The sequence below is a fragment of the Polypterus senegalus genome, chromosome 13, assembly GCF_016835505.1.
Source record: "Polypterus senegalus isolate Bchr_013 chromosome 13, ASM1683550v1, whole genome shotgun sequence".
NCBI classification, from domain to species: Eukaryota; Metazoa; Chordata; class Cladistia; order Polypteriformes; family Polypteridae; genus Polypterus; species Polypterus senegalus.
In genome coordinates, this window is record NC_053166.1 from 133,580,562 (window position 1) to 133,604,513 (window position 23,952).

Below are 23,952 nucleotides of genomic sequence, written 5' to 3' on the forward strand. Positions count from 1 at the left end.
GACCCTCTTCCGGTCCCTCCTGGCGTCCCGGCTGGGTCATGGCCCCTGGCATCCCTGACAGTATATTTATGAATTGTCTCCTAACTTTGCTATGTCCTATTAAGTACTATAGCATTATTATTATTTTTAATCATCATTATAACGGGAGCAGACGAAAGGAGAAGAAGAAGACATAAAATTTCAAATCTGTTTATTTCAGTTAAAGGTCATTGGGGCGAGATCCTATCCCAACAGCACTGGATTTAAGACAAGAACCAACCCTAGACCACCCCTGTCCATCATAGGGTCCATGCACTTACACAATCAAATCAACAATTAACTTCACCTTCTTTACTTTAAGGATGTGTGAGGAAAACCCGCACAAACACAAGGAAAACATGCACCATCTACATGAACAACAACTGGGCACAGGTACTTATGAAGCAGCATTATTATTATTTAGCAGGCACCTTTGCCCAAGATGACTTAAAATATAGTACTGAGTAAATATACAGTATATATGACATTTTGCCAGGGGTGTACATGGCTAACAGAAGATGAAGTCAGAGAACAAGAACCTTATTAATGGAGAACACCTATATCTATATACTGTATATAAAATGCTCAGGGTTGTGTCTGTCTGTCACGTATTTACTCACGACTGACTAAGGTTACAACCTTGGTCTTAATCAAAAAGTATGATAGGAATAGGCACTGATGGAACAAAAAAATGTGGCTAGTAGCAACCACCACAAAGTTATCAGAGTTTGCGTCACTCTTACGGTAAACTATATAGGCAAACAAATAAGGAAGGTGACATGGCAGATAGAAAAAGAAGAGTAGCGACATCTGCTGGGTATGAAGCAAATTGCAGAAATCGATTACATGATAGGAAGAAGAAGAATAACAACTCCTATATCCACTGCCCATGAAGCACATACAGCGCAGCAACCTGCTGGCACTCGTGAACCATTATAACCTTGATCCGGGTAAAACAGGTCTGGGTGTTTTCAAGACTAGGTTGATTTTTACATCTGCTGAGCATGAAGCCAATTGCAGAAGCTAATTACATGATAGAAAGAAGAAGAAGAATGACAGTCTAGCATACGCTGTATGCAACCTGTTGGTACTCGTGAACTACTGGGACTCGGACCCTTGATCACTGGGGTTAGAATCTTGATCTTGGTGTTGATCAAAAGCATATGATGCGATAAGGGCTGGTGAAGCAAAACATGAGGCTAATGGAAACTTCCGCAAAGTTATTGGAGATCACGTTATTCTTACAGCAAAGGGCAAATGGGTTGAGAAAGAAAAAGAAGAGCAGTGACATCTGCTGGGTGTGAACTAAATAACAGAAGCTGGTCACGCGATAGGAAAGAGAACACATGACTGTTCTGGCATCCACTGCCCATCAAGTACATGCAGGGCAGCAATCTGCTGGTACTTACAAACCACTGGGGCTAAAACTTTCACCTTGGGAGGACCAGAGGTCTGTGTGTTTTCTAGAAAATGTTGATTTTTGATTCTGCTGAGCGTGAGGATAATTGCAGAATCCAATTACTGTACATGATAGGAAGAGTTGACAGCCCTGGAATCCTCTGCATGCAGCTTCCTGGAACTTGTGAACTATTGGAACTGTACCCTTGATCTTGGGAGGGCCGGACGTCCATGTGTTTTCTAGAATATGTTGATTTTTGCAAGTAGCCCTAAGAAAATCCTTCTCCTTAATAAAAATAATACTGGCAATAAAATAACCACCCTCATGGAATACCACTCAGTTGCAGGGCACACTCACCCTATATAACAACATCTACTGTATATATATAATTCACTAAGGGCATGCAAGACACTGAGCTCAAGCAAGACAGAGCCCCGCCTGCCAACTCTAACCCTCCTACCGCGTCGTGGGATACGCACGACAGAGCCACGCATGCCAACTGTAACCGTCCTCCCAAGTCCAGCGTTGCTCTCAAGGCACGCAACAACTCACCAAACCCAGCCTCAGTCACTTTCATCTGTGCAAAAGTCCACATGCACCTCTGAGCCACGCTGACTTTACACCGCATGCAAGACAGAGAGTCATGATCGCCAACTCACAGAGCCCTGCCCGCCAACTCTAACTAAGGGCAAGCAAGACAGAGAGCGCACGCAAGACAGAGAGCCACGCCCGCCAACTCACAGAGCCCCGCCCACCAACTCTAAGACCATGGGATACGCACGCATTTAGTGTATAAATAGATATAAATAATTGCATGTAAATGATTCGCCAAAATCTGTTGTATGTAAACGATGCTGTTTAAAACGTTATTGTTTTTTCATCAGAAAACCCGGTTTTCACATCTATCTGTATTAGTTTAAATGGTACTTTTACCACTCGCCATAGGGCGGACGCGCTGACTTATCGTGTCGACTAGGCAACACAGTGAATGCGGCGTCTATCTATATATGTCTATGTTTTCCATAGCCTGCTACAGGAAGGTGCTCTCTCGACCATTGGCATTGGTTTCGCTCCTTGCTATTTTTGTTATACTGCGACGGTGGTTTCCTAATCCTTTTTTATACTGAATTTCCTTCTCACTGTTTTCCGTTCCTATTCTTACACCGCCGTATGCTATGGCGGGCTTCGGCTAGTAATGTTATATTGCTAATCAATTAAGCCATATTTCTTTGAACAGCAGGATGAAACACATTTGAACACAGAGAGAACATGCTATGTTAGCACAGAAGGTGTCATAAATGCAATTGAAACCAGGGTCCTAGAGCTGTGACAACCTACCTGCTGTGCCAATAAGCATTTTTTTAGTAGAACTCAGAAATCCACACATTTTTTTCATAACAATATTCTACTATTTATAACTATAAATGAAACTGACATTGAATATTAACATCTTTAATTATAAGGCTGTAAATATTTAACTGTTTATCTTTTGTCTTTTGCTAGCTGTGTATTAGCTATCTGATTCACAAAGACTCAAATCTCAGCTACAGTATATGAACCAGGAGTGATATGCTGAAGAGAAGTTAAAAGCATACACTCTACAGACCAATTCTAAGAATTACGCTCTTACAGAGAAAAAGAGGATTGGAATGTCCTTCTTATTAAATAGTAAAATAACTGGTTTAATAATATGCCTCTATCATGGTTTGGCTTAGACTCTGCCAATGACTTTACTTGTGTGCCATCTTTTGATTTTGTCCTACCAAACCACCCATGCTAATTAGTCAGATTGGTATATGTTTAACGTTGGTAAAGGTTTAATTCACTTATTGAGTTATTATAGAACTGACGGAGCTGTTTAATGATGCCTTGACTTTCAGTTGTGAGCCTTTCCCAAAAGTATTTTGTCCTTGGTAATCATGAGGCAATTACTGTATCTAAGAGGTGGGGTCTGCTAACTGTAAAGGGGATCAGTGGGTGTGGCATTCCGTTCTCGTTGGCCTGTAGACAGTGTGGTATATGGAAGAAATAAAGTGCTTCCGGGCTGACAAAGAAAAGAAGAGTTTTGATCTGAGGAGTCACATGGACTGCGGGTGAAGGAACACTTCCGGGTCAGGGACTATAAAAGGACTAAGGGAACTCCCAAACGGCGAGCTGAGATGGGTGGAAGGGTGGCAACACATCTGGGAGTGGTGGATGATTGAGTATTGATTGTGTATTGTGTTAATTTAATGAGTATTGTGGAGAGGAGGGTGCTTTGTGCACTGTTTTTGAATAATAAAGTCGATTATTGGACTATTACCTCGTGTCTGGCGTCTTGGACAAGGGTTCAAGGGAGCGATAGCGCCCCCTATCTGTCACAACAGTTATGCTCCTTGTGAGGTCTCTTGTGTTGGTGTTTTGTCACTTAGGGAAATCCTCAAGTTCTTATAGATTTGCTAGTCTAACTCCCCCTATGGTTTGGGTAAAGCTCTTTATATGGTCTCCTTTAGTTCTGTTTGGATTTTTTTTTTTGTGCTAAACCTCCTAATTATTTCTTTTTAACTTTCAGGGGCTTTATTTTGAGTTATTTTTAGGCTTTTTGGTTGAATTTAAATGCTCCAGCTCATCCTTTTTTGTTTCCCAGATCCTTGTTGTTCCCCAAATTCTGATCTGATAATTTTCAGGTCATTGTTTAATTACATAGATTAGCTTTGTGGTTATTCTCCTTGTGTGGTGTTTCCTTATTTTGCTAGAACTTTCTTTTATTTTAAATTAAATTAAGGTTTTAATTTTAGTTCAAGCTGTTTTTGTAGCTCTCAATTTACATTATGCTATCTGCTGATTAAGGTGAGAGGTTGGGTGTTAATGAGCCCAGGCTCTTTTTAGCTGCTTCTGCTTTCTCACATTGTTTTAGTATTAGATTTAACTTTAATTATGTTACAATCACAAAGAATACCATCTTATTGTAGGTTCACAATTACTGGTCTTCATACTGGTTGCAGTTCTAGAATTAAAATGTAACAGTGTGAAATATTGAACAACCATCCAGCCCTAAAACTTCAACAATATTTTGTGCTTCAACAAAAATGCCTTTAGCACTGTTCAGAAAAAGTTAAGTGCATGCTTTCAGAAAATCTTTTTTTATTTCGAACAGCCATTAGGTGCTTAAAAAAGCCTTTTCTTATACTAAGAATTAGGAAGAGCATCATTGCATCTTTTTTTAGCCTTTTTTCTTTCTTACACCTTTTCTAATAATAAGAGCCTTAAAAACAATCGAGATTTGAGGTACAATTGCACATATTTTTGTTGAAAATGTATGACTTTCTCAAAGTCACATAATCAAATGCTGTGTCATTAGGGGGTCAGAGCCTATTCTGGCATCCCATGACAGGTAGCATCCCATTACATATCCCACTAACACACAATCACACTCACACAGGCCAATTTGTATCACTAGTTAACCTAACTAGCACGTCTTTGGGAATGTATGCATCCAGAGAAAAACAAAAAGACTCCAGCAGAATGTCCAAACTCCACATACAGTACATAGCAACCAGACTGGGAATTTAAATTTAAATATATACTGGATATGTGCAAACCTAAAAGTGCACAACAATGTCTCCTTTGAAAAATGTTGCCATAGCATAATTATGCATCGACCTCTTGGAATTATTATATATTTCCTATCCCATATTGTTCATGCTTGGTTGACTACTGACTCTAAATTAGCTTAGAATGAGTGAGAGTGTGTGCTTTACGCTTAACTGCCATTCTTTCCATGGATGGTTACATTTGTACCCAAGGTTGATGGGATAGAACCCAGTTCCCGACAAAAATCTCTAATGGAGAAAGGAGGTTTGTGGGATGGATGCATGGGTAAAAGGACATCACACACTAAGGAGTCTGAAGAGACCAGCAAAATCTCTCAAAAAGTACTCAAAGCAAAGCAATACACAGAAATAATCAGATTCAAATATACATTGTGTGTCCAAGGCTTGTCGTTAACAAAGAAGAGGGAGACAAAAACGGTTTTGGCCTAAAAGAAGAACTGCTTACGAGTCTCTGAGCTTCTCTATTGGCTTTCAGGTAGTCTATCCACTGTATTTTATGGTTCTGTCTCTTCCTGGCATTTTCTTTACAGGGCACCACTAAGGGCTTTTCCTTCCCTCTAAAACCATATGGTTGCTAACAACATCTGCCTTTTTTGGACTAGGCTTTGTCTGCTATAAATTGCATCATATGCTGTATTTGAGCCCATTAGCACAGCTTAATGCCTCACAGTTATCAATATTGTATGTCTTCAGCACTCAATCTGAGCGGAAGAAAAATATTAAACAGGTTAAATGAGTGGTATGGTGGTGCAACAATTAATAACTCTGCTTCACAAATTCATCTGTCTTAGGTGGTTTCCTGTCTTGCACCCAGTCCTGCTAGCATGGTCTCTTACCCACTGCAATGCTATGTTATGTTATATTAGATAAAGAAGCAGGTATGTCCACCAGTGGGAGAAAATACCATCATGCCTACCTTTCTAATTTTACAGTGGTCCTGCTTCAGCAAATAGAGGTGCTTTGAAAATGTCACTGACAATGTACATTCTTAAAAGCAGAAGAAATACATTTTAAACATTGCAGATCTGGCACGTTCTGAAAAAAGAGGCCTGTATCCGATCTGCATGGCCAGATGTGCAGGAAAACCAATGAAACGCATGGATGAATGTGCTGTCAGCAAGCAGAATAAAGAATTTTCGTCAATTTCATTTTGACACAAGTCCTGTACTTTATTTCCATATACGGTGAACATTTTATTTGCAACTATGTTTTCATGTATAAATGGAAATGTGTTTGCTCATATGGGGTAAAGAAAAGACAGAGAGAAAGGACCTTAGAAGGTTGGCATTGCAGTTGTGGTTTATCATGAGCCCAGTCTTAGACGGTTCTTATGAAGACTAAGAAATCCTGAAGCTGCTACACCATTGAGAAGCACTTTCATGGCCAGAAGGTCGGCACGCAAATACAGGAGCAAATCTGGGCATTGAGAGGAGTGAGTTCACTAATAGAACAAGGTTTCCACAATGCTCAGGTAATTTATGCAGATTAACTAACACACATTGTGAATATGCCAGGGATCTAAAGGGGGATGTTTGAGCTGTGCACAAGCAGATCAGCATAGGAGGACTGGGATTTCTTCTCTACTGCTGTTCTGGTGTCTCTTTAAGATCCAGTACCTCACAGGGCTCCTGCCCTTCTAGACAGCTACAGCTTCACACGACACTATCTGCAGTCAGCTCACTTTGCTTGTGTTATGTTGCTACTTTGTCATTTAACTCTTGGGCCTATGGCAGTACTAAGCTTCTGGTGGTCCATCTTGTATTTTGTTCTATGTGGCTTGTTACTAGGTTCAGGTTCAGGTTGGGGAGCATCCACTGGTACAGCATGTTGCCTCACCCACCACACAATGAAACAGCTCAGGATCCTGGTTGGCAAACGCCAAGGTAAACACGCGGTCCAGTCCCACCCACTCTATCTGCTGCAGCCAGGTGTTACATGCGTCCCCTTGGCCTGGTCTATACGCTCAAAAATGAGGATCCTGAGAGCCAGATCACCCTTGGGGAATCATGCCAATCATGGCCGTAGTGCCGTATCTCATGCTCCCTTACAATTCAGGTAATGCGCCTCATTCGGGACTCCATGAGCAACCACTCATTCGACACAAAGCCAAACCAGCGGTACCCAAGAATTCTCCAAAGAGATACAGTACCAAAGGAGTCCAGTCTACATCTCAGGTCACTGGATAGTGTCCATGTCTCGCAACCATATAGAAAGCAAAAAAACAGCAGCCTTAATTCTAACAAATAAATAAGGGGTTTTAAGCTACTTAGAAACAAAAAATAAAAGTATACTATCCAACCCGCGGCGTACCATATGCCGCATAATCAGGCTGGTTTTTTAATGATTTTTAAGCACAGGGAGAAAATTAACATTTGAAAAATGTAAAAAATCAGCAAGAAAAGCAACATTGTAACAATGCACGGAACGAACCAATACACAATCGTCCGTGACTGAAAACTGGCGGACCGCCATCGCGCCTTCTCCTGCCAGACGGAGGGATGGGGGTGCACAGCGCTCAGGCGCGAAGTGTGGAACGGGAGGAGAGGAGAAGGACGTCCATTCAGCTACCTCCGTCATGCTAGTCTGCTGATTTCTCGTTGAGTATGCACTGACTGCTCATGTGCCCACCTCCAACTTGTCACTTGAGTCACGTAGACGTTTCATTGCTCTGTGCGGCTTTGGCTGCTTTTCTAAATATAATCCACCAAGACACCCGACCACGGTAGTAGCGAGGTGGGAGGGGGGTGTGTACAAAGGGTTGGGACGTAACCAGTGGGAGCGTATGAGTAGCACTTAGTGGGAATTCCACGGTTTGCAGCCCGAATGGGGTTCAACGGCCTACCCACGCCTCTCTGCGCCAGGTAGACACACGCTCAATCTCATGTATAATTATTTATTGAATGCTAAACACTTCTGGAAAGACACGGTTGTCTAAAACGAGTTGGTGTGAGAATACAACAGTAAGTGAATGAAAAGATGGAACTCTGGAGAGAGCAACATATAATTGTCCATGAGTGAAGAAGACGCATGTTTGTCGCAGATGCGAATTGCTGTATGTAGCGTTTAAAACAGTTTGCTATGGTGCACGCAGTCGTGCGTCGTAACCGAAAACTTGGTTGTTAAAGACTGCTTACTTCATTTTGTTTTAACCTCAGTTGTAAAGGATTGTTTTAATTATCCCATGGGATACCCTCACAAAGCGTTTTACACGCTGTATATGGCGACTCACCTCCGCGAGAAACATGCTTCTATGAACAGTCAAGGTGGCTCGGAGGGACATGAGGCCTCTCGACAGATGAATATAAATGACGCCGTTCTTTCTGTGTCGCGTCCGAGTTGGTGGGCGTGGCTCTGCAAGTTGTCGTTGTATCCAGTGGTCTTGGAGTTGGTGGCCGTGGCTCCTCCCTGCGTGCGCCATAGGTGTCTTACTTGTCAGCGGCTTAGTGAATCCACGACCCTTCCGGCGTGCTTTCCATGGGTGTCTTGCCTTAGTGAATTATATATATAGATGCTTGTTAACCAGTGTACTATTTTTGTTAAGCACTCTGATCTATTATTTGTGACTACTCATTGTGATGGACTGACACTGATTCCTTGTTTCATTACTGCCTTGAGCCTGAAGCTTCTGGAATAGACTCAGTGACCCTGTAAAGAATAATATGGGTTCAAATCTGAATTGATTATCTGTGTTTTGCATATGTTGTAGCAAATGTGTTCATATTATGAAGTGAATTCTTCATCTGTCAATTGAGTAATTGATTACTTGCTAGATGCAGTTATAGCACTACACAGTACTTGTTAAACAGTAAAAAACATCAGAAATTCAAGATATCTGGAACCACAAGGGTGCTGCATTATTGGACAGCCGAAAGTTACAGGAGACCACCGTCACAGTTCCTCTCAGTAGCGACTGAAATCAGGGCCGTCTTAACATCATCATAGGCCCTCGGGTGAAGTAGTGCACTGAGGTCCCTGTTTTGATAGCAAAACAGAAACATAAATAGGCATCAGAAACATCGTGGGCCCCTATGCTCCTGGGGGCACTGGCCAGCACCCATTGTGCCCAAAACATTAAGATGGCCCTGAGTGAAATTACAAAGTTTGGAGTTGGGTTAGTATCTTAGGGCTATCACGATATTGTTTACTATAAGCAGATCTGTAGCTAGAAATATTCTTTTGGAAACATCATAAAACATAAGAAGTCTGGTAAACAAAAGGATGCCATTCAGTCCATACGTCATTTGTTCGAATAGTTAGTACTGTAGCTATGTTGTCCCAAAATATTATCCAGATACTTTTTGAAAGTTGTCAAAGTTCCAGCTGCATGTCTGTTAATCTTGGTGGCTTTTGTCTGTGCGGTTTCTAGGACACCACAGTTTTAGCTGCGCGGTGCAAAAAGTACCCCATATACAGTCTCATGAGTGTACTGTAGCATTTCTTAATAATGTTCATTGATTTTTATATTCAGCAGTTTTTACAGTATAATTTGATATTGTATTTTCCTTTTAAATTAGTTCTACTTTTAGTATTAACAATGAGAATGCTGTGTCCAGGTAAACCCATTTTCAGAGGTTGTTTCCTTGTATTCATAATCAAAGTTCCTTTGGCCTGCATGTTGCACTACACATTGTCTACATTAAACTGCTTTATCCAAAGCTTTCTGCATTTTTGAAAACAGCCCAGGTCTTTGCTACCTTCTCAACATAACACCAAAATTGGAGGAAAAGAAAATATTATCTGCCCATTTCACACATATACTAGTGTAACTATTGGAATAAGTGATCGACTCCACTGATGAACTTACCTTACTCTTCTACTATTCATATGCTCGGTCTCCTGTTTTTTATACTGTACCTCTGAAAAGCATAATCATCATGCCCAGTGTTCAGTGGAAGTCCACCTGCTTTCTCGGTTTTGCTGTTTAGTGCTAATAATGTTGTGACTGCTTAGTATTTAACTTCTTTTTCTAGCGAGAAGTCAAACAAAATGACAATTTTATTGGCCTTTAAAAAGATTAGAATATGCAAGCTTTCGAAGGGAACTCAGGGGCCTTCTTCAGGCAAGATACTCATCTTGTACTCCACTATTCTTTTGATCTACTTCCTTCTACTTAACTCTTACTCCATACTTTCTTGTCTAAGACACTCTCTTGTGTTTAGAGTAGTATAGAAAATTTATATTCAGGGATCAACGAGCTTTCAACATTAGTCTTTGAATTATTAAAAACGTATGCTTATATTTTTTATTTCTAATTAGCTTAAAGGGACTCATTTATTTGTTAGCATAAAGGCTGCTGACTTTTTGCTTGCTAGCAGACTGTCTCTCTTGTTGCTGCTAAGTTTAAAACTTCAGTCAAGGACAGGGTGCACATTGAGAGAGCTAAACAGGCCATTGTCTTAAGAAATGCGGCTGAGGGAAATTTTAGCCTTGAGAGAGAGATAAATAGCCCATTAGTTTAGAAAATATACACATGGCAAATCTAAATATATGTATTAATGCTTTTTTGTGTATTAAAGCTTTTTAATCAAGTTAAAGTAAAATGTGTTTTAATTAGTTAGCTTTAGGCTATATCAGAATTAATAAAATTAAAAACGTATGTCTGTATTTTGTTATTTTTCTCTAAACAGCTAGAAAGCTTCCTTGTGCTCATCATCTCAAGGCTAAACGCTTTCACTTACAGCGGCCAGGCCTCTGCCTGCCTGCTCAGACGCTAGCGTGAGGTGATGACAAGCCAAGGATAGCGTGAGCTGTAAGAAAACAACGTAGTGCTATTGTCTTAGAGATGAAGCTGCCTAAACCTTGAGCCTTGATGGATGCTTGTGCAGCAAGATGCTATTCATTTGTGTGGCCCAGTATCTCATGTGTGGATCCTCCTGATTCTGACTTGCTGGAGGGAATCGATCGAAATCCAAGACTCAGTCACCTGCACAGGGTAAGGAGTAATGTTGGCAAGTTTCGGTCGGATGATGGACGTAAGCCCAGGTGACTAGAAGGAGGAGAGTATTTTGCACAGATAATAAGAAATATAATAGAAGCCGATGTACTTCCTAGTTTAAGCACTTTCTCAATGGCCAAGTCTCTTTATGTTTTTTCTGAATTCTCATCTGGACTCCAAGACTGCCTTCTTAGAAGAAAAAGAGAAAGAGAGAGTTTTTCTCCACAACAGCAGTATTCAGCAATTTGTACTCATGTTTCTTACCCACAATTTTCAAGAAGTGTTCATTCATCTTGTGACTTTATTCACTTGTTCCTCTCCATGCTCTCTCCATTTCAAACATCTCTAACCTTTATCTTTCTATCTTTTTTGTTATCCATGCCGCTGAAGCAGATCATCTCTTACTCAGCATCCACCCATCTATCCATGTAATAAACCAGCTTAATCTAATTTGAGGGTCTTGCGGAGCTGGAGCCTATCCCATCAGCATTTGTCTAAATTATCTTTTCTTGCTCTTTGAAGAATTATGGTACAATAAAGCCAAAGGACTTCACCAAAGACAGAATCCCCGTAATGTATTTTTTAAATCTGAAGCTTTATTGATATGAGGAGATATTTTTTTCAGTAGTAGGTTATATTCTACACTTTTCCAGAAGGACAGTATACTGCAGATATGAGCCTGAAAAAATACAATTGCCATGCTTCTAATTGTATCATTTGCATTTCTCTTCTTTGATCTCAATTTAATTACATTGTTTGCCTTTTGAATGAACTGGTAGTTGTTCTTAACATGAAGCAATCTATTAATGTTACTTACTGTACATGCATTAAAAAGGATGATGCTGGATTAAAGAGAAAAAATGTACATTTTTGCAGCCCCAAATAATTTTTCTATTTAAAGTCATTTCCCTTGACAAATAACTTACAGTTCTGAACACCTTTCATGATATCAAAGATTTATAAATTACTTGTCAGTAGGGAAAATGCACTTTTCCTAAATGACAGATATCTCATAAATGAGGAAGCAGGAGTATAGACAAAACATGAAACTAACCTATTAAATAGGATGTAGATGTTTGGGAAAAATACACTTTTTTTTAATGCAGTTATACTTTGCATATATGAGAGGGGGCATAGTGGCTATTACTGCTGTCGTGTACCTCCAGTGATTGGGGCTCGATTCCTGTCCCAAAATGTCACAGTTCAATTTTCCAACCGCAGTCCACACAATGTGCATTGATATCACTGTTGTTCTAATGTCCGTGTACATTTTCACCGTTTAATTTTCTTTTATCTAACACGGAAAAGAAATGTGTTTGGTTAACTGGTGATTTAGGTTCCGTTAGGTCAGATTATCTCAGGGCACAACGTGAGCTACCACAGCTATGCTGATGACACACAGCTGTACTTATCAATAGCACCTGATGACCCTGATTGTATTGATTCACTAACAGAATGTCTGACTTGTATCTCAGAATGGATGAATAGTAATTTTCTCAAGTTAAATAAAGAGAAAACTGAAATTTTAGTGATCAGCAATAATGGATACAATGAGGATATTAGAAATAAACTGGATACATTAGGATTAAAAGTCAAGACGGAGATAAAAAGCTTAGGGGTAACTGTTGACAGTAATCTGAATTTTAAATCACATATTAATCAGACCACTAGGACAGCATTTTTTCACTTAAGAAACATAAGTAAAGTTAGACCTCTTATATCACTGAAAGATGCTGAGAAATTAGTTCATGTATTTGTTTTCAGTCGTCTAGATTACTGTAACGCACTCCTCTCAGGACTACCCAAGAAAGACATAAATCATTTGCAACGAGTGCAGAATGCAGATGCTAGAATCCTAACTAGGAAAAGAAAATCCGAACACATTTCTCCAGTTTTAATGTCACTACACTGGTTACCTGTGTCATTCAGAATTGACTTTAAAATTCTGCTTATGGTTTATAAAGCCTTAAATAATCTCGCCCCATCTTATATATCAGAATGTCTGACACCTTATATTCCAAATCGTAACCTCAGATCCTCAAATGAGTGTCTCCTTAGAATTCCAAGAACAAAACTTAAAAGAAGTGGTGAGGCGGCCTTCTGCTGTTATGTACCTAAAATCTGGAATAGCCTGCCAATAGGAATTCGCCAGGCTGATACAGTAGAGCACTTTAAAACACTGCTGAAAACACATTACTTTAACATGGCCTTTTTATAACTTCAATTTAACTTCACTTTAACTTAATCCTGATACTCTATATGTTCAATTTCCTCATAATAACTATTCATGGTGGCTCTAAAATCCGTACTGACCCCTACTCTCTCTTCTATTTCTTTTTCTGGTTTCTTTGTGGTGGTGGCCTCCACCACCAACTCAAAGCTTCATGATGCTCCAACAATGATGGACGGATTAAAAGGAAGAAGTCTACGTGACCATCATCATCATCAAGCCCTTCCGTGAGAACCCTAAATCCAAAGAGGACTGTTTCATTTATGTTAGGTAGAATACCCAGAGGGGACTGGGCGGTCTCATGGTCTGGAATCCCTGCAGATTTTATTTTTTCTCCAGCCGTCTGGAGTTTTTTTTTCTGTCCCCCTGGCCATTGAACCTTACTCTTATTTGATGTTAATTAATGTTGATTTATTTTGTTTTATAATTGTGTCTTTCATTTTTCTATTCTTTAATATGTAAAGCACTTTGAGCTACTGTTTGTATGAAAATGTGCTATATAAATAAATGTTGTTGTTGTTGTTGTTGTTGTTAACTGGTGATTTAATTGTACACCATGACAGATTGGCATCCATCTGAGGGTTTGTCCACTTTCTTGCATGTGATGCTACTGAACTAGACAAGAAGGATGGTGAAATTATAAACGTAAAAGAAAAATTGGATTTGGAAAGTTTGGATCATTTACATTTATTTGTTTAGCAGACGCTTTTACCCAATGAGACTTACAAAAGAGATAAATAATTGAGTAACATTAAACTAGGGCCTGTTTGCTTAGCAAGAGTAATAGGATGGGCAATAACAGTTGATTTCCACAAGTGAAAATGTGTAACAACTCATACATTTACAATCACAGATTGCAATCAAATAAGCAATTCAACTTAAACAAATGAACCAAAAATATAAAAATACCACAGTTTTTTCACCAATTCGACAGATATTCACAGGACAGATGGGACTTCAATTGCTTCTGAAATACACTGAGGGAGTCAGCAGTATAGATTGAGGTGGGCAGCTCATTCCATCAACTAGGAACTGCACAGAAAAGAAATCTGGATTGAGACTTGATGCCACGTAGAAATCACTGTTTATTGAGAATCCTTGATCCTGCATTAGAGCTCTGGAAGGTGCCACAGTGCAGTTTGCATATGCACCAGATTTTGGTGGTTGACCATGTTTGTAGTCATTTAAGGCTGTCTGCAAAAAGTGGTGATTATCCACAAAAGACATTCAGAGAAGCCAAGTAGGTGGGAGCGCAGGCTAGCTGACTGCTAAAAGGATGGTTAAAGGCATTCTGCACAGCACTACCGCAACTGAGATACCACACAAACACACACAATATGATACTGCAAGTGGAAACTCTAAAACTTATTCTTTACTGTCATTTTTTAAAAATCCTTGCTCATGTTTGCCCCTTGAAATTTTAGAATTGTCTTCCATTTCATATATCAGTATGATTTACCCACAAACCAGTTGAAGCAATGATTCAGACCAACAGAAAGCGTTCTTTCACCATTTCTGGGGCAGTATTATGGGTTACGTCTGCTTCTAAAATAATGCAGACATATGAAAAAATAAATCCAGGAAGTTTCTACCGCATGTGCTCTCTTAGTCTGATCTGCTTACAGACATGACCACAAATTTATCAAACAGCCTGCACCCAAAGAGAGCAGGTCCTACAGTATCTATTTGTGACTTGTGGTAAGCAATAAGAAGACATATTTTTCATTGCAAAACAATTTCTCATTTTTGTCTATTTTCTCTTTTTCTTTTTTCATATAAAAAGGCCATAATCTTCATAACTCCACAAAACAACACAGCAGGCATTCAGTTTTATTAAACCAAAAGGCTTTTCTATAAAGAGATGGACAAAATAGCATATTTTCTTACCAGATAAAGCTGTCCCAAACTAGATTTAATAATGTAACATATAAGATAAAAGAAAAGTTGTTTCTAAATAAATGATGAGCAGTGTTCGCACTGAATGATCTTTAATGGAGGACAGAAAGATGGAAGGGTTTGTAATTCAAAACCTTATAATTCCATGCTTTACTTATACATTTCAATTGGTTTTCTGTGAACCCAAACAACAAAAAAAAATGAAGAAAGTTTTGTATTTTTTGTTCTTTTTATCATAAAGAGCGTTGTCAGACCAATTCTCTATAGACAGTGATAATCTGAATAATGGTAGAATCAACCCCCAAATGAATGATAATGTTTATTTGGTAAAAAGGAAATGTGGCTCCTAGAATGAACTCACAAGTAGGCTTTATCCTTCACATGAAGAGCACCACACTTAAATAAAAACTAACACAACCTAACATTCTCAGACTCGTGTAATCCCACTGAAGGTCGAAAGGGCCAGACCCAAAACTGGAGAAGGTGCACCAGTTCACTGTAGGGCCTGCTCACACACACCTACACGCACACAAGCCCAGTTCATATTCCCCAATTAACTTAACGTGAAGGCGGCACTGTGGCACAGTGGGTAGTGCTGCTGCCTTGCAGTTAGGAGACCCGGGATCGCTTCCCGGGTCCTCCCTGCATGGAGTTTGCATGTTCTCCCCATGTCTGCGTGGGTTTCCTCCCACAGTCCAATTCTAAATTGTCCCTAGTGTGTGTGTGTATGCCCTGCAGTGTACTGGCGCCCTGCCGGGGTTTGTTTCCTGCCTTGCACCCTGTGTTGGCTGGGATTGGCTCCAGCAGACCCCCCCGTGACCCTGTAGTTAGGATATAGCGGGTTGGATAATGGATGGATGGAACTTAACATGAACATGTTTGATTTGTGAGAATATTCAGAGGAAACCGATGCAGACATGGGCAAAATATGTAGACTCCACACAGACACCAAATGGACTAGCAGTTCAAACCCAAAATGTGTAAACTATATACTGCACACTGTATTGTATCATAAAACCCATTTTGGACAAAATATAAGATCATAAGAAATATGACAAATGTGAGGAGATCATTCAGTCCATCAAGCTTGTTTATTTTGCCATTAGCTAATCTGTTCTACTATTTCATCCAGATACTTCTTACAGGTTGTTGGTGTTTTTGCTTCACCTGCATACCTTGGTAGTTTGTTGCAGATTCTCACATCTCCTTGTGTAAAATAAAGAAGTGCTTCCTGGCTTCAGTCCTAAAGGCAGGTCAGGTTTGGGAGCAGGCACTGGTACAGCGTGTTGCCGCACCTACCACATGACTAAAACAGCTCGGGATCCTGGGGAACCCAAGTGCTGCCGTGCAGCGGAAGACACTACACCAGGCCTGACCCCTTAGGCTCTCTGACGGTTTTGACTCTTCTTGGGCTCAGGTTCCCGAGGGCTTTCCCCCATCCCCTTCAAAATGCGAGCAACCTTCATATGGGCGGCTGCCAGGGTTGTCTTAACAGCATTATAGGCCCCCGGGAAAAGACGTGCACTGGGGCCCCTACCCACATAACCACTCACTGGAATAAAAATGTAAATGTAAAATTAAACATATATGTATTGTATTGGTACTTACAACAAAATCAGTGTTTAAAAATAAAAAAAAAACATGTTGTACAGTAAAGATTAATCAACAAGTCACAACATACATAGATTGGCATGAAGCCCCTGTGCTCGTGGGGCCCCCGGGCAACTGCCCAGCATGCCCATGCGTTAAGATGGCCCTGATGGCTGCAGCAGAGCTACTCCCACAGAGAGCAGAAAGGAGTCCTGTCTGTCATCTCAGAGCTGCATGAAATTTTTTTTATGGTGGCTGGAGTGCCAATCTTGCCATCAACCCCCATTATGTGGGCCAGATGCAGTTTAACATCATACCCAGGACATGAGTATTTCCTAAAGGCACTTACCCTTATTTCCCAATGTCTCTGAGAACACAATTCATGGTTTAGTTGAAAGAATTAGGCTGAATCTACTCTATTGATGCCATTGACAGTTTTGAAGGCCTGAATTAGATCCGAACCTAGGCTCCTCTGCTTGAAATTTAACCGACTGAATTCTTTGAGTATGTCAGAACCTCAAACCCTGGAATGAACTTGGATGATCTCCTCTGCACAGCTTCAAGTGCTGCTATGTCTTTCTTGTAGCATGCTGATCAGAATTGCACACAATACTCCAGAATGTCTTCTCACTTGTGTATTAAATTGTCTGAGCCTAACATCTCTTCATTTAAATCCAACAGTTTTTACAATATAACCAAAATTTTTATTTGCCTTTTTAATTTCTTCTGCACATTATTTAGATGATGATAAAAATGTCTCAAAGCAAATCCCTACATCCCTTTCAGAAATTTCTTGTTTTAAAACTGCCTTGTATTTTATAACAGACTAGCCATCCCCCGCAGCTCCACCCGTGTAGTAGTGAAACAGGACAGTGAGGAGGGCCCTGCTCGGCTCCCCAATCCTGACGTCACGCTTCCCACTCCTCTTGGCCCGCAGACTCTGTATTGGATTATATCGCCCCTGCAAGCCAACTATGATTCTTAGTGCGATGAAAGAAGTTGCAAAATCAACTGGAATGTTCAAGCAAATTATTGAAAAAGGCCCGATCTAAATCCATTAAGTAGTTCTCTTGTGAAAAGCGGACAGACATACAGACAGACAGAAGTTGGATTTTATATATAGAGAGATATTCCCATACGCAGCACTTTGTACTTTCAATGTTAAACTGCATTTTGCAAGTGTTCTTCCACTGCTGAAGCTTGTCCAAGTCATTCTGAACTGTTTTTGCCGTTTCCTCAGTGTCTACTATTCCTTCAGTTTCAGTGTCATCTGCAAATTTTACAAGTTTATTAAATATACCAAAATCTAAGTCCTTAATAAAAATCAGAAAAAGTAACAGTCCAAGGACAGACCCCATGAGGAGCATTCTTCTCTTGTCTGTAGTCTGTCTCCAACTTGTGATCCAGTTTTGTAGGTTATCTCTGATGCCTACAGCTCCTACTTTCATAATTAATCTTTGGTGTGGGACTACGTCAAAGGCTTTTTGAAAGTCTAAGTAAATTATGTTGTATCCTTTACTTTTGCCAACTATTGTAGTTGCCTGTTCAAAAAAATCTAAAAGATTGGTTTTACAAGATCTTCATAATTCTAGACTGGTGGTTCCATCCTCTAAAGATGGTGTCCATGCTGCAAAATGCAGTGCAGTGTGCCATATCACATATTTCCTATAAAACTGAAGGCCATATTTTAAAGTGTCAACCAAAACTTACTAAAGAGAGCAGTGGAAGCAAAGTCACACATTCCATATTTTTACTCTTTCGATGAAACACCACTTGTGAATTTTTTTTACAATTTGTAGCTGAATATTTTTGGTTTAAAATTTGGTGCCTCCCTCACCTTGGACCTTAAATTGCAGTTCCCTGGCCACTTCACCGCATTGTAGACAAAGTCACCAGCAGACCACACCAGGGACAGCAGTACCAGAATTATGAACCAAAAAAAAAGTATGTAACCCATTTTAGGGTCAACGGGGGACGGAGCTGAATCTGGCAACACAGGGAAAACAATGTGAAGGGACAGATGTATTTGTCGTTGGCATAAATTCTGGGCAGTCTGGCTTACATTTTAGGAGATATCAAGAAAATTAAAAGCATTCATTATTCTATTTATCAGTCATGTTTTAAAATGCACACAAATTGTCTAATAAGATATGCAACATAACAAACTCTTCTGCTGTATGTCAGAATGATCATTTAACACCATCAGTTGACTATGCCCTCCCAACATGTATTGGTTTCTAATTTTCCACTATGCTTCAAGCAAGTCACCCACCTCAGTATGAAAAAGATAGGTAAAGAAATGCAAACCAATAACGTCCTTAGCTTGGTGTAACGACTGGATTAATCATTTTTTCCATCAATGTGTTCACTTCCAGGAGCAGACTTATTTTTATCATTACAGGGTTAAAGGGAAAAATAAAAAGCACAAACGATCCATAGATGAGACAACCAAAACTGAGGCAGGAACTGAAAACTGATCCCTGGTATTGTGAAGCAGTGACTCTAAAAACTGCACATCTCTGCTGTGCCTGAATTAATTTAACACAGAAACAGGATCAAAAATGGTGGCTCAATTCTTTGAGAAATGCAGTTTTTGAAAACAAATTAGTGAATATAATGTTAACAGTTTTTGTGAAAGGGGTCATCAGTTTTCACCACCACAAACTAATGTGTAAAAGAAGATTAAATCGGCTAAGCAAAAATGCAGGAAGCTATGATATAGCAGAACATGTAAATTTTCAGTACAGTGTAGTGGTTAAGGCGCCTTATTTTACACCTCAAGGCAGCCCAGTTCAGCTCATGCCTGGGCCTCACGGTGTGACCCTGAGCAAGCCACTTTACCTGTCTAAGCTTCAACTGTAGACTGCAAGCTAAACAGCCAATAATATTAATGGGTTTTTATGTGGTGAATAGTAGGAGTGTCTTGTGTTATTGCGCAAAGTTTTTTTCTTTTACCAAAATCCCCTGTTTTCAGGAGAAGGCTTCTTGCTCTCTAATATTTAATACCAAGCTGCCTCACAATACCAAGGACCTGTGTGTCTTATTTTCTATTTTTATTTGACTTTCTACTACTTAATGGTTTGGGTTTGGTGGTCAGTGGATCTTCCAGGTGTGATGTGCACTACATAAAGATAAAAACTGCATTACTTCTTTCCCTGGTAAAGCAGAAGAAAAGGTTGATTTAGAAAATGCATAGATGGAATTTTAATAATGAACCTTAGAAACTGCAACTATCACATTTAGAGTGTCTGGGAGCCATACTGTACATTATATTATTATTTTATATTTCATAATAGGACAGAATGTTGGCACAGTGGCTAGCGCTGATCATGCCTCACGTATCCATAAGTTTAATCTCCATGTCTTGGTGTAATTCGTATATAATTTGCATGTTCTCCCCATGCCTTTGGGGGTTTTCCTTCAGGTCCTCTGGTTTTCTTCACACATATCCAAACATTAGCCTAAAGTGTTCACAAGTGGTTGGACTATATAACGGACAGGCAGCCCCATCTTTGGCAGTTTTCTGCCTTGTGCTGCAGAGATAGCCTCTGAAAAACAACAATCGCCACTGGCCATTAATTTGAGTAACATTTGGTAATCAAATATTACTGCATGATTGGCTCCAGCAGACCCCCCCGTGACCTTGTGTTTGGATTCAGTGGGTTGGAAAATGGATGGATGGATGGATGGATGCATGGATGTAACATATGCAATGCAACCCTGACAAGAGCAATAAAAATCATTTTACATACTACTCATCACAGTACCAAATACAAAACAATCAACCATTATAGAAAGCAATAAGGTGCACAAAACGTCAAAGCCTTGTTGGCAAAAGAGAAAAGGAAAGTAAAAATTTTCCTTGAGGAAAATAATCCTCTGTAGGCAATAGGTAAAAGCCCTGTAGATCCACTCCATTTTATCCATTTAAACCATACTAAGACACAACTATCCAGATTTTAGAAGAGAGAAAAAGCCAAACAGAAAATGAATGAAAATGCAGTAAAACACAGCATGTGGACATTCACTGTTATTTTACAATATTCAGACATTTGTGATTTTGCAGAAATCGATATCCAAAATTATTACTTGTAAAAAATTTATTCGGCAATGGTGGCTTGCTTAAAGACAACTTTGATATTAAAGATGAGGGAAACAAATGGAAAAGATGCCACTCAGCGCTGGGCTATCTCATGGCACCGTAAGATGACAACTATGTGGCACAAATGAACAGTAAATGGTAAACAGAATACAGAAGTCTAGTTATTAATAATTGAGAAAAAACAATAATAGCTCTTTAGTTGATATTCATTTACATTTTAATCACAAATTATTATTTGATTGCTAGAATTCATCATAGAGCAGAGCAAAGAATTGTAAACATAAATTGATTTGTGATTAATTGTCTAACGGCATGGCAAAATGTAGACAATGGCAATCATTTACACATAATGCAAAAAACAGAATCTCTAGAATGTGTACTCTAAAAAGCAACTAATGTAAATGTGCCATCTAGTTGCCAGGATAAAGTATGACCCTAGGATTGGACTAAGGAGGTTTGAAAATGTGTTAACTGTACAATGGAAATGACAAGAACTTAGGAAAGGTGCAGGCTATGTTGATCCGCAGTCAGGAATTTTGTATGATCAGATTTTCATTGAATTAAGCATATAAAAGTAATGAACAATTGTGGATACATTTAAGTATCTAGGATCAGTGGTAGCCCAGGAAGGAAAATTAGACACAGAGATAACCCAAGGAGTGGGTGGAACAACTGAAAGAAGTTATCAGGAGTATTGTGTGATTGAAGAATTTAAGTTTAAAGGAAAGGATTTTAAGGCAGCAGTTAGAACAGCAATGATGTATGGAGTTGAGACATGGGAAGTAAGGGGAACAAAGGAGAAAAATTTGAATATAGCAGAAACTTAAATGTTGTGGTGGATGTGTGGAGTTACACAGAAGGAGAAAATAAGAACTGAGATGAGGTACATCAAAAGTGGGAGAGATATTTAAGAACAGAAAATAGGTTGAAGTGGTATGGACATGTGATGAGGACAGACAAGAAATATAAGAGCAAAAGAGGGATGGGAATTGAAGTAACAAGGGGAAATATGGCCAAAGTGGAAGGATGAAGAAAAAAGAAAATCTGAATGAAGAGAGTTTGACTAGGAAGAAGGTGCAGAACCTGGCTGTTTATAAAAGGATGATCAAGCACATTGACCACACACTGAAGTGGGAAAAGATGAAGAGGAAGAAGAAATGATTGCAACTAATACATAAAACAAACAGACCCCCTCCCAAAAGCACCCTTCCAGTCTTGTGAGGAAAATATTAAGATAAATAGAAAATAGACAAAACAAAGGAAGGAAGGCCAATTGAAAGAACAAGAACAAAAGGTTAAATGATAAGGCCAAATAAAATGTTGAGATACTGACGTCACTGGCTACTGGCCACTAGCTTTTCACCTTCAGCTGAAGGGGGCAGAGGCGGAGTGGTGGCTCTGTGGCTAAGGATCTGCTCTGGCATCCCAAAGGTTGCTGATTCAAATCCCTGTCACTGCCAAAAGAGTACTCTGCTGAGCCCTTGAGCAAGGCCCTTAACCTTTAATTTCTCCGGTGGGCATTGTACAATGGCTGACCCTGACTCTGAACCCAAGAGGTATGCGAAAAGATGCATTTCACTGCATGTTGCCCTGTATAACTATGTATGTGACAAATAGATAAAGAATTATTATTATTATTAAGGGCGATATGCAATTCTCAATATTGGAGATGGCTGGCCTAGTAATCCCTGAACTGAGGTCTCAACAAGAAGCAGAATGAGAGTTCAGGGCTTTGAAGTGAGTAGCAATAGGCACCAATTCTGCCCAATGCAAAGACCCTCCATTCTACTGAAGTGACAAAACAAGCAAAGGAGTCTAAAAGAAGAAAGATAGGGGGGCAAGAGAGGATTATGAATAGGAAACAGATGACAGAGGATTTAGAGGGGGAGACTGGAGAACAAATCCAAAGCACACAGAATAAGTTGGTGCGCAGTCCTACAGTAAAGCAAATATTGGGGAATAAGATACAAAGGAAGCACAAATTAAAAATGATATGTTGATGACTAAGATACTTGGAAGAAAGCAATACATTTAAAAAATGGAAGTCTGGAATGTCATTCACATTATGTTTAATTTAAGAGACACACAGGCACACACTTTTGAAGGTCTCTAAACTAGGAGATGTCTCCATTATTCTGGATATATGAGGTGAACAGGGACTGGGTAAGGGAACTGGGCTGAATGGTCTGTTCTTGTCAAACATTTTAAGATCTAGTTCTTAATTTTCTTTACATTTATATCAAACTAGCCAACCCGCGGTGTACCATATGCCGCATAATCAGGCCGATTTTTTAATGATTTTTAAGCACAGTTAGAAAATTAACATGTGAAAAATCGGCAATGTAGTAAATCAGCAAGAAATGCAACATTGTAACAATGCACGGAACGAACCAACACACAATTGTCCGTGACTGAAAACTGGCGGACCGCCATCGCGCCTTCTCCTGCCACACGGAGGGATGGGGGTGGATGACGCTCAGGTGCGGAGAGTGGAACGGGAAGAGAGGAGACGGACGTCCACTCAGCTCCCTCCGTCATGCTAGTCTGCTGATTTCTCTTTCAGTATGCACTGCCCGCTCACGTGCCCACCTCCAACTTGTCACTTGAGTCGTTGTCGTCTATGCACAGTCCAGATGCACCTGTGACTCACATAGACTTTTCATTGCTCTGTGCGGTTTTGGCTGCTTTTCTATATATAATCCACCAAGACACCCGACCACGGTAGTAGCGAGGTAGGAGGGGGGTGTGTACAAAGGGTAGGGACGAAATCAGTGGGAGCGTATGAGTCGCACTTAGTGGGAATTCCACGGTTTGCAGCCCGAATGGGGTTCAACGGTCTACCCACGCCTCTCTGCGCCGGGTAGACACACGCTCAATCTCATGCATAATTATTTATTGAATTCTAAACACTTCTGGAAAGACACCGTTATCTAAAATGAGTTGGTGTGAGAATACAACAGTAAGTGAATGAAAAGATGGAACTCTGGAGAGAGCAAAATACAACACAATAGTGAACCCGCGGCATAACAAACGCCACATAATTATTAATGATGGTTGAACACTTCTGGAAAGACACAGTTGTCCTCTATGAACAGTCAACGTGTCTCGGAGGTGCATATGGCCTCTACAACAGACGAATATAAATGACGCCGTTTTTTCTGTGTTGTTGCATCCGAGTTGGTGGGCGTG

General features: G+C 39.9%; 1 protein-coding gene across 1 annotated transcript in view; it reads right to left on the bottom strand.

Moving 5' to 3' along the window:
- Positions 1-23,952, bottom strand: part of card11 (caspase recruitment domain family, member 11) — a 216,037-nt gene that overhangs the window by 122,200 nt on the left and 69,885 nt on the right. The window lies entirely within an intron of this gene.